This window comes from Pseudorca crassidens, chromosome 21, assembly GCF_039906515.1.
Source record: "Pseudorca crassidens isolate mPseCra1 chromosome 21, mPseCra1.hap1, whole genome shotgun sequence".
Taxonomy (NCBI): Eukaryota; Metazoa; Chordata; class Mammalia; order Artiodactyla; family Delphinidae; genus Pseudorca; species Pseudorca crassidens.
In genome coordinates, this window is record NC_090316.1 from 12,378,977 (window position 1) to 12,391,537 (window position 12,561).

The following is a 12,561-nucleotide window of genomic DNA, read 5'->3' on the forward strand; positions in this document are numbered from 1 at the left end:
AAGGAAATGAACAGAAGGGCCATTCCTCACACAGTCTAGGAAATCAAGATTCTTCTATTATATCCTTGGTGGTCAAATGTTTAAAAATGCTGAAGATTTTTATAATTTTATTTTGTATCCTCTTAATTAACATGAGGCCACTTCTTAGACAGTATTCGAAAAACTCGACTGTGGATAAATATAGATACAATTAAACAATAATAAAACAAGTACTAATGAACTCAAATATACTTGAATTTTGTAAAAATTCCACAAAAGCCACACTAAGGAGTTTCTAAATGAAAATTTAAAAGATCTACCTACTAAGTTATGGATTTATTCCCCTGCAGTGACTCAAAGGTAATAAGAGGGCTTCCCTGGTGGTGCAGTGGTTGAGAATCTGCCTGCCAGTGCAAGAGACATGGGTTCAAGCCCTGGTCTGGGAAGATCCCACATGCTGCAGAGCAACTAGGCCCGTGAGCCACAACTACTGAGCCTGTGCGTCTGGAGCCTGTGCTCCGCAACAAGAGAGGCCGTGACAGTGAAAGGCCCGCGCACCGCGATGAAGAGTGGCCCCAGCTCGCCACAACTAGAGAAAGCCCGCACACAGAAACGAAGACCCAACACAGCCAAAAATAAATAAATAAATTTATTTTAAAAAAAGGTAATAAGACAGAAAAGCAGGAAAAAACGATGCTGGGAAAATATTTAAAATTGTAACCAACAGATGGAAATGAAACTTCTGATGGGGAGCATGCTGTAGTGTACACAGAAGTAGAAATATAATGTTGTGCACATGAAGCTTATATAATGTTCTAAACTGATGTTATTTCAGTAAAAAATAAATTTTAAAAATGTGACCTTGAATGCTCACCAAAGGGAAGTGAGCTGCCTTATTAGTTGAGGATTCGGAGACTGTGTCTGTGTGTTTCTCACAAGGCCAGTGTCAATGTTGGCATAAATCTCTTTTTAATGGAGTGATAGGAATCTGGTTCTCAAAGGTTTAAGAGGATTCACTTTTATCATGTGTTCCTATTCTTGGAGGTTAATTAATGTTTAGGCAAAGCTAATCTCATTAATAGAATTGTTCAGCTCTTTGTAAAATGAGGACACTGAAAGCGTGTCAGGTAGAGCGCTTTGGAGTTTGAACAGCCACTGGATTGACTGCAATACCTCAGTTTTGTGGGGGGTTATTACAGAGAGGTGCTTTGCTCCATCTTACCCTCTTGCTCATGTCCTTTTCTCTCCCTAACATGGTACAAATGGCTGATGAAGGTCACAGACAGAGAGTGAGGACACATCTGTCTATAAAGAAAAAATGTTGCCTGTCATTCCAGTTCTTCAAGGACCAAGCCATTAGCCACTGCAGTTGCTCACTGACAGTGCACCCTGAGGGGGATTCAGGATGGACAAAACCAGGAAACATTCTGTGCTTTGGACATACTGGCCCTTAGATAGTTAAGATGCATATCTAAGGAAAATTTTCCTATGGCCCCAGATTCTTGCATCTTTCCATATATAGAATGGGAAATAGTAATAGCAGTAATCTATTGATGCTTGACTACACGTTTTTCCTAGCAAAACAGTTCATATATCTCCTGGCTCCTTTACGTCTTTGAAGCTGCTCCTCAGAGCTATCAGAGAGACTGTCTTCTGGGCTGTAGTCCTCAGTCAGCCCCTGAATAAAGTTTAACTCACAATTTTTACATTGTGCCTTTTTCTTTCCGTTGACATGTCACAAGTGGATGGGATGCTAGAGGCACAACAGACGGCCTGCTACATCTGCCCACCCTTTCAAGATGTCAGGGACATGACGTCCGTGAAGGGGATGCTGGGTGCCGGGCTTATTCAGGACGCCCCCGACTGGTGGGTCAAACTTGCTATAAATGGAGGAAGAAGACAGGCATCTTACTCACAGCAAGGGAGAAGTTGGAAGCCTCCCTCCTACAAGCTCTGTGACCCTGCAAGTAATTTGATCTTTAAATTTTCATTTCCTCTTTTATAAAATGCAGATACTAGTAGAATTAACTCCTAGGATTCTAGTGAGGAGTAAAGGAAAGAATTGAATAAGACCCTGAGCAGCGTGTCTGGTGTTCAGTAAAAATTCACAAATGGAAGTAATTACTGTTATTATTATTATGTAAGTTGACCATTCTGTCTTTTCTTGCTTCTTTTGGTGTGAGGCCCTAGGCTTTCACTCATGTAATCCTGTGATGTTGACTTGAAAGTGGGTAGGGGTGGCTCTTTCCTTGGGGACAATATAGTTCATAACAACAGAATTTTACAGACCTCTTAAAATAGCACTCACACCTCCCCACACACAAATATATGTGTATGTATGTACATCATATATATACTTAATATATGACACATATATATTATATACATATTTGTATCATATATACATATATAATATATGATATATAAATATATATGATACATATATATCGTATAATTTAATTTTCTTCCTTCCTTCCTTCCTTCCATCCTTCCTTTCTTTCATCTATATTTTCCTTACTAGTAAAATGTCTGAGCTTGGTCTCTTTAACTATAAACTTGGAAAGATGCTGATTTGAAACTGTAGCCACCCCAAAATGCCCCTTTGTTATGCAGATTATTTCGAGGGGGGTGGGAACAATTAAGGGCCAAAAGACTCCCGAAGAAACTTTGACCTTCTCCCCAACTGCCTAAAAGAATTTGCGGGGCTTCCCTGGTGGCGCAGTGGTTGAGAGTCCGCCTGCCGATACAGGGGACACGGGTTCGTGACCCAGAGCGGCTGGGCCCGTGGGCCATGGCCGCTGAGCCTGCGCGTCCGGAGCCTGCGCGTCCGGAGCCTGTGCTCCTCAACGGGAGGGGCCACAGTGGTGAGAGGCCCGCAAAAAGAAGAATTTGTGTAGCGGGCCTGTTGCCGGAATAGAGCTGTCACCAGAGACATCAGCAGAGAGTATGGGCTCCGTGTGGTGGGGGAAATGCCTAAGGATCAGAGTCCATGCTGGGTCCCACCGCAAACATTTACCAAACATTTGCTTTTCCATCTCCATGTGAATTGCCTTCCTCCCTTCCAAGTCCCAAACCACTACCAGCAACATCCTCTTTTGCCTTTAGCTGAAGATGGTATTTCAGGTGAGGGCTTCAGCCATTTTGGTGAGTTACTCTGTTTTCCTGGGTCTCTCCCGTGGATCCATGTCATTCAACTTTTAATCTGTCTCACGTCAATTTAATCCTTAGACCGACCAGAAGCACCAAGAAGGGTGGAGGAAACCTTCTTCCTCCCCAACTGAACAAGGATGAACCACTGGGCTGGGACTTGAGTTCAGGCACTGGGAGGTCCCTCACAGTCTAACTTGTCACCTCATCTTTATCCTGACAGCTGTCACCTCTCCTGCCCCTGATGAGAGAAGCCGAGACAAAGGGAGCTGTGCAGGTGTTCATTCAGGATGAAGCAGGTGAGTCATATGACAAAACATGTGAGGATCTGAGAGGATGCTACTTGGGCTGGAATGGCATTGGGGTAGATGGCTCCAAACTGTGCCCGTGTACCCGGGGGGCAGCCAGCCGCCAGGTTCCCTCACTGAGATGGGTTATATGGTAAGGAAGGCGGATTCACCTGAGCAGACCAGGTCCCACCTGGTGATGAAACAGCGTCCCAAGGGTGCCGACTGTGCCCGATGGGGTGTGTAGGTCTAAGAGGCAGAAGAGGTGGCTGGGGAGGCCTAGGTTGGAAATGAATGAAGTTGGCCTGAAGAACACACTCCCAGGGCTGGGAGACTCAGTCATTCAGAATGGCCTGTGCCCTTGTCTGGGCCTCGGGAACAGCCCCCAGGGGATAGGTCTCTTCTTGCTCAGCGATGCGAGCCCCTAGGGGGGTTTTCAGCAAGGACATGATTACCATTACCCCCCTCCCTCGTGCCTTACCCAAAGGTCTTTGCCATATTATGTGCTATACACATTATAATCATATTAAGTATTTTACTAGTGAGACTATGCTATCGTACCTATTATAATAACAATAAATCTGGCTTAACGTTTATTATGCCCACAGGGTACCTAATTCCTTGGTAAACCTTTCCTCTTCTGTTATACTTTCTGTTTTGTCCTTCCCTAATTTTTGCAGCAAGGTGGCTGTATCACGGACTCCAGTATTAGTTAGAAATTTAATTTTCTTTAAGCATTTGGAAGACTACAGCTGATGACAGTTAGTGAATGATTTCTTTTCCTAAAAATTAATATCTGCCACGGAATTGAATAATAGATAAGCACTAGATATTCATGATAAGAACAGTGGAAATCTCACTGTCAGAGGGAGAGCCTAGCTGAATTACTGATCGCTCCTTTCCTGCCTACTGCCTCCCCAAATAAAGAACTTGGCTCCCTATTTTGTAAAACATCAACTTGACCCCCTAAGCAGTAGATTGGAACAGGAGTGGACCCCTGACCTAGGACCCAGAGAGAGGTTTAGTCCCTCTAGGGACTTACCCATAAGCGGGCTTACTCATGTAAGAGCAGAGGTGTGCTGGAAAAGCTGGTGAGAAGAGAGAGAATGACATGGACCTAAAAAATCAGAGCATCAGGAGGGAAAATGAGGGGGAAAAGAGTCCAGCCGCCTTCTTAGTGCCTGTTTCTCATCCCTTTCTAAGTCCGGCAGCGTTCAAATCTGCCCTGAGGTTTTGTGATACACCACTGAGTTCAAATACCCAAGTTCGTGCTTAAGCTAGCTTGAATTATTCATTTCATTTCAGTTATTTGCTGCCAAAGCAGCTTTAATGAATTGAGTAAATATTCCAGGGAAAACTGCCGTGACCACGAGTGTTTGCTTCGGGGGGAGTGAGGGTGGGGTGTGGTGGGACTAGGTCTCTGCCTCCCCGTTTCAGGCTGTCCCACTTATCACATCTTGTGCTTCAAAGTGTGTTTCCCCTTGAAGAGGCTCTTGAGAAGCACAGCCACTGCCCTTGCGCTCCCCTAAGGAATTGGGGCCCAGGTATGTGAAACCTAAGAAAAACGGCAGCTTTCTTTTCAAAATGTCACTGTTGCCGTATGTTGTTAGAGCTGGAGCCTTGACTGCACTTTGAGGGCTGACGCTTCTTTTGTTCTGGAAAAACACCCTGTAGGTTCTGCAGAGTTAAGGCCCAGATCCTGTGTTGGACTGGAAGCAAGGAGGCGCTGAACTGGTCTCCACAGTTTGGTCAAAAGTTGCCTCTCTCATGGGTGAAATAGCGTCTCTGAGATTCCGGGTGAGGAGAGGCTGGCCGGTGATGACAGCGGAAGGAAAATACTTGCTTTACTTTTTGTTTGTGTTTTTCCCTACCTGGTGGTGGGCCAGAGCCTCTGACACCTACCTGCGTGGGTTTGAATCTCAACTCTGCCGTTCTTCAGTCAGGGCCCAGCCAGGAGGCAGAACCAGAACAGTTCCTTGACTGACAGAATTTCACAGAAAGAATGATCAGTTAGGCCGAAAGTTGTTAACTAGTGACCTAAAGGGTTTCACGGGGGTAGCAACCAAAAGAAGCAGCTATCACCTCTAGGGCTGAGGCCACAAGGAGAAGAGGTTGGAATAGTTAAAATTTAAATCGTTAAAGGAGGAGCCCCATGGAGATGGAAGTCAGACCTCCGAGGAGGGGCCACTGCTCAGCTGGTCCTGGGGTCTCTGAGTTGGAAGGAGAGGCCCGTGTTTCCCAGATTTCCCAAGAGGAGGCGCTGGTTGCCTAGTGCTGGCATCTTGGGAGGTGGGGGCAAAAAGGGAAGGTGGTTCTGTAAGGGGTGTGTGTGTGTGTGTGTGTGTGTGTGTGTGTGTGTTTGTACACATGTGTGTGTTATAACCCCCTTATGTCTTCACCCAGCTTTCAGCCAAAGGTTATTGTATGGTATGCGACAGCCTGGACTCAGCTCTGTTTTGGAATTCATGGCTGAATCCATGTCCATGCTTGGGGCAACACACGATGGAGATCACTTGAGAAGGCTTATTCTAAGATAGCTAGAGGTGGACTGCCGAAGAGTACAGCTGAGAGGCAGGTCCACACCCAGGAGTTTGGGATTAGCAGACACAAACTACTATATATAAAAGAGATAAACAAAAAGGTCCTACTGGGTAGCACAGGGAACTATATTTCAATATTTTGTAATAACCTATACTGGAAAAAAATATGAGAAAGAACACATATACTGCTGTTGCTGTACACCAGAAACTAGCACAACATTGGAAATCAACTGTACTTTAATTAAAAAAACCCAGAAAATAACAAATTTAGCAAGGACATGGGGAAAAAATGCTATATCCAAAAGAATTATTCAACCAAATTTACTGATACTGTCCTGGAAACAAAACTAAAATAAGCATAGAATAAATTTTTAAAAATGAAAAAACAAAAACCAAAAACCCCATGAAGCAATTTTGCTATCGATACGGGAAAATGCTAACATGATATTGTGCAAAAAAAGAGGCACACAAAATCGCATGTGTAGAGTGATCTCAAAATTACCCACAAGAAAACCTAATGGGCGCGTATTAAAATGTTAATATGATTAACTTTGGATTGCAGAATTATATATATATAATAAGACTATATTATTTTTGTTAGAGTTTAAGTCAAAAGAGAAAGAAAAAAGAGGCTTTGGGCATTCTGGTAGCAGGAAAAATGTGAAACATACTAACATATAACTGCTGTGGTAAGTTTCAGGAAGAAGAGGCAGTTTTCCTCCAATGAAATTCTATGAGAATTTTTTTCATGTGGAAATTTCATAAAGAGAAAATAAATATCATCTCCAGTGCTTGTGTATAGATTTATACTTGTATTAGAAGTAAAATAATTCATGTTATTAGAACACCCAGAATAATTTACATTATTTCTTTTTTTTGTAATGGCCTTTCATAAAAACCAAGCATATCATTGAGAGTGCACGTCAGTGAAGGTTAATTCTAGGAGGAACCACACTGCAATAAATAGGTAGATTTTTGCATGGCTAACCTGGTCCAAGAATAGATCCTGGAGAAGAATTGACTTAACCAAGGTCACAGAAGATGTTAATGGCAGAGCCAGAATTAGACCTTGTGACTTGATTTTTCAGCCTGACCTTGCTACCTATCCCCCTGCTTGGCCCCAAAGAAGAAGTGTGTAGCTGACTTCAGTTTCTATGATTAGCGTCCATTGTTGACTTGAATCCCTTACCCCAAATGTCCTATCGATGTATTCTCACCCACTTTCCCCCTCCTTACATCAAACTACTTTTTAATTTCAAACCCTATCTTTCTTTGGTTGAGTGTGTGTTTGTGTGTATATGTGTTTGTGTGTATATATGTGTGTGTGTGTACTTGTATGTTTGTGTATTTGTGTCTCTTAGACTGACAAGACTTGAAGAGATTCAGATAATATTCTATATCCACATTGTAGCCCCAATAGGCCAAACTACCAACACTTGTCCTTCAATGATTAATGGAGAGAAATTATGTTATAACTGATGGGAAATTTACAAGATGCTTTTAATATAATTAAAAGTAATGTCTCTATTGGCTCTTAACTCTTCCCCAAGCCTAGAATTGGCTTCTTTCCAGAACTAACACATTTCATCCAGCAACTGGAGAACACATTTTAAGAAAAAGAAAAAAAAAATCTTTCCGTCTTTGAATTCATACTTGATTGACCAGAGTATAGTTTGTGAAATTTAATATTAGGTTATTCTATCATGAAATAATCACTGGGTTGCTCTGAGTAATATTTTCATGAAGTCCAGGAATGTTTTAAAGCAGGAAGAAGAACATAGGTTCATCTAAACCTGTCTCATTTTACAGATGAGGAAACTGAATCTAGGGAGGTTACACTATGTCTAACCCACTAATCCTGTGATTTTCCTTTTATACCCCTTCATTCTTTCATTTGAAAAATAATTTTTGAGCATCTGTTATGTGTCAGATGATGCAGTGCCTCCTAAAAATTTAAAAACCAAAAACCTTGGTTCATAAGAAACCAGGGGAGGTTTAAGAAACCATGGGAGGTGTAGCATGTGTTAATGAACATTAGTCTATTATAGCTTATGTTGCATTGTTAATGTTACGTTCCTAGAGTTGTAAAACATGAGGGAGTAGTGAAATTTGCCTGGGAATTCAGGAAACTTTTCTAGAATGGATGAAGTTTCATCTGGGCCTTGAAAGATAAGCAGGAATACACCTGCTTCAGAAACAAGGGAAGAGTATTCAAGGCAGAAGGAAATGAGAGGCATAGGATAGGTTTGTGCTTATTTGGGGGATATCAAAGACTGGCTTAATCTGTAGGGAGTGATTGAGGGTCAGATTGAATAGGTCAGCTCTGATGTCGTTGGGGAAGGCTTTGTAGCGTCAGCTGAGTTCTCTAAGCTTTATTCTGCAGGTAATGGGAATCTGTTGCATAATGTTAGGCAAGGAAATGACACTTTACACTTTCACATGGGTCTACATTTAAGAGGAATAACTGGTAGCACTGTAGAGGATGGACTGGAGGAGAAAGGACAGCTAAAGTCAAGTTCAGATGAAAATGATGAGATAATGAGCTTGGCCAATAGGGGGGTGTGCCCTACAAAGAAGGAGGAGCTATTTGTGAGCTTAGAGTTGGCAGGACCTTGTAATGATTGTGAAGGATAATAAACAGGGAGCAACCAAGGAGGAAGATGAAGCTTCTGGTTTTGAAGGTTAGAGTCATGGTGATGCTGTATAACTAGGCTATGACATACATGAAAAGGGTAGTAGGGGAAAAGCTTGCATGCGGTGTTAGAGATATTCAGCTTACCCGTGATGGAACATTTAAAGAGAAGATACACAGGAAGTAATTGAAAATCTGTCTTGAGCTCAGAAGAAAAGTCTGGGCTGGTGTTATTGATTTTGGAGTCATTAAAGAAGGTGAGAGTTGAGTAAAGAGAATAAAGAAAGAAAAGTCTAAGAACAGAACTCTGGGGGATGGCTGGAAGAGAGGAGCTAGTATAAGACATATGTAAGGGATGGCTGGAAGAGAGGAACTAGTATAAGACGTGGTTAGAAGGGATTATTTGTGTGGTAGGAAGACAGTGAAGGGAAGAGTGTTGTGGAAATCGTGTTAGTCATGATGCTTTCAGCTGCTATTAACAAACAAACTCAAAATGACTATTATGGTCAAGTAGACTTATCTGCTCAGTTGACGACAATAACATCCCCAAACTCCAGAGGTAAGTAGAACAGAGAACAGGTGTTTTAGGCACAAATCCAGCTCCATTTCTTTCTGACTGTCTCAGAAATGTCCTCCTCTGGGTGGTGGGTTCATCACTGGACTGCTAGGAAGATGGCTGTGGCAGTTTCAGATTTCCCATCCACGTACAGCCAAGGACTTTCTTCCAGTTCTATCTCAAAAGGGAGGGAACTTCTTTTCCCAATTCCCATCAATCTTGCAGTTACCTCTCATTGGATTGACATACCTATTCTTGAGCCAATCTCTCTGGCCAGTGGAATTCCATATCCTGGTTGCATTATGCTTGGGTTTCTGAACTGATCACTAGCATAGAATATAGAGATTGGGCTGACCCTCCATAAGTGGGGGACTCATTGATTCCTTTTTTGTCCCACAAAATGCAAGCCTGCTGAAACCAAAGAAGGTGAGGTAGAATGGGCATTAGGCAAGTGGATGCCTGTTAAGAAAACCAAGGGAGGAGAGAGTTTCAGAATGAAGGAGTGGTCATTCATATCAAAAATTGCAGATCAAGTAGGATAGGTATGATAAAGAGATCATTAAATCTGTCAATTATGTGGTCGTTGATGACCTTTGGGTCACCTTTCCAAGAAGCACTTGGGAAGCTCTTGCAGAATACTTTTTGAAGGAGTGTGGCAGCAAAGAGGAGAGAGATAGGAAGAGTTAAATCAATTGCAATTCAATGATGCATATAAATTCATTTGCAAATATTATTTTATTGATAAGCTTGCATCAATTCACTCCTTCCTAGGTTGAAAGAAGGAGGAAAATTAATCCTATAATGTGAAAAGAGTGTGACAAGTTTGTGAACAAAACCAAGAGCATATAAACAAAGAGAGAGTGATAAATGTGGCATGGTGAAAGGTGACCACTAAAAATGTGAGAGATGGGATTTCCATCAACATTTCATTGGGCTCAGAATCATGCCATGTTTTTGGTATGTTTTGTTTGGTTAGTTTTTTTTTCTGCAATGAGAAACGGATATTTTTAATTTACAAGGTCAGCCTTAGCAATATTACATGCACTTTGTAATTGCAGCATAATTACATTAAAAGGCAAAGGCAATTTTCTTCAAGTATGGCCAGCCACTCAGAGGATTGGTATAGGAAAGCAATAGGGCACATTTAGTCAGTGTCAGGCCATAGCGTTTGTAGATTTCCAATACTCAGTCAAAGCATAAAATAAGTTTTCAAACCCTAAGAGCAACAAGAATTTAATGTTATTAATTCTGTGATAATAATAATAATACTAAATACATCCTTATGTGGCTGATAGGTGCCTTTCAGCTTTTAGGGAAAGTAATTCTAATAATGGTTCCCATTTCATTTTCACTTGTAATATAGCACTTTTCACAATTCATTCACTTTTTCTCCCCAAGTCATAATAATCCTGTGAATTGAGAATAGGTGATATTATCTTTATTTTTAAATGGGAAACAGACTCCTAGGAGAGTTGCTGAGTGACTAGCTGAAAGTTACCAGTTATCTTGCCACAGCAGTTCCAGAGTGAATGGAGAGATATCAAGACATGCAGACTGGGACTCAAGGCAACGTGATGTTAGGACCATGTTGAAACTGGGAGAGGTAAATTCTTGGGTAGACTTTCACTCAGAGAGGACTACATGGACTGGGGTGAGGGTTAGTCTTCCAAAGTATTGATAGATAGCTGGACAAATGATTGAACCATGTTCAGGCTAAGGATGAAAATGTGCAGAAAGTTCATTTCACAGGGTGCCAAATTTGGGAATGGTTTAAAAAGGATACCCTCTCCTTTCAGCACAAGGATGCCGAGGCCCAGAAAATTATGAGCTGGGTGAGAGGCAAGGTCTTCCCCGCTAGCCCACTAACCTAGCTTTCTGCTCTCTTCACTACCCTGAATCCCACCTTGGAGTCCTCAAGAGAAAGAGCATAAACTTGATGGAAGGACAGGTGATGTGGCTCAGAAGCTCATCTCCCAGCAAAATTCAGAGGATGGGGAAGAGTTGTTTCCCTAATGCCAAGGGAACAATTGTTCTGGTCAAGTAACAGCGTAAAGGGTACTAAAGTAAAGTGAAAGAGAGTCAAAGCCGGAAGGAGGATATCTCAATGTGTTACTTGCTATCTCAATGTGTTACTTGCTACAGATTCTTGATGAATCACGGAGCTAGGTGTTGGGACGTATCCTATGTTCTCTGCAAAGATACTGAAATATTTGGAAATCTTCTGCAGTGTTGCTGTAATTTGTTTTGATTTGGGGAGAGGCAGTCAAATTTTTAAAATTTCGGATACTTTCCAGTAATAGATAACTCTCTTTGGGGGTTGGGGGTGGAGCTGGGAATGCCACTTCTGGCTGATTTATTTCCATTAGAGCAAGACACAAATAGCCTTGTTTATTATTAGTCATAGTTATTACACTATTCATAATCTGTTTTCCCACAAGAACAGTATTGCAATGATGAATGACAACATATATATAGAACAAAACGAATTTATTGCAGAATGCATTTCCAGTGATGTGAACAAGAAATTAGGTCTGCAATATGTTTGAACTGTGCTGGGCAACTCCAATTGTGCCCCAAAACTCGCCTTTGAAGGAAAAGAATGAGCAGACACATTTCTAACTGATATTAGATTGCAAGCTCCCCTCTCCAGAGACAGGTCCGTGTCTTGTTCATTTATTTAATCACTCAGAACCGTATTCATATCACACAACAAAATAAATGTAGAGTAGAATATGAGGAAATGAAAGTGAATTTTTTATTATGATTTCCCCCCATCACAATGACTAACATATCAATACATTGAGTGCTTACTGTGTGTCAGAATCTCTTCTAAGTGATTGACATGTTTTAACTCAGTAGTCCTCATCATTAATAGGTGAACATTATCACCCCCACTGAATATACAAAGAAAACTCAGCACAAAGAGATTGTGTAATCTGCAAGATTAAATAACACAACTAAATAAATTGATCTAGGATTTAATCCCAGGCATGCTGACTATAGATGCTGCTACCTTAATCACTACACATTCCGGCTTCCTGTGCATGTGCGTGTGTGCATGTGTGTGTGTATGTGTGTGAGGGTATATTTTCCTCCAAATTTATAATAACATACTACTATAATTTAATTTATGAGCTTCCTTTTTCCTCATTGAATAATGTTGCAAATATTAAACTCTTACTTTTGTATTTTACTCCATTGATGTCTATCTCTTCTTCTGTAAGTACCATGCCATAGCTCCATAAAATATTTTAATATTTGCTTGTACCATCCCTTCTCATTTCTCTTATTTTTCAAAAAAGTTTTGCTATTTCTCCACATTATTCTATCTTTCCTTTTTTGTTTTCAGTGTATTTTCTTGACTCGGGAAAAACTCTTCTTCCTCCAGAGTATGGAGACCTTGGGCCAGGAGCATTTCTT

At 41.3% G+C, this 12,561-nt stretch overlaps 1 protein-coding gene across 6 annotated transcripts in view; it reads left to right on the forward strand.

The window, feature by feature from the left end:
- Nucleotides 1-12,561, forward strand: part of FUT10 (fucosyltransferase 10) — a 238,557-nt gene that overhangs the window by 132,107 nt on the left and 93,889 nt on the right. For all 6 annotated transcript variants that reach the window (XR_010939501.1, XR_010939502.1, XR_010939504.1 and 3 more), the window contains exon 6: nt 3,350-3,425. The gene's annotated coding sequence lies outside the window, so the exon portion shown is untranslated. The remainder of the gene's footprint in view (nt 1-3,349; nt 3,426-12,561) is intronic.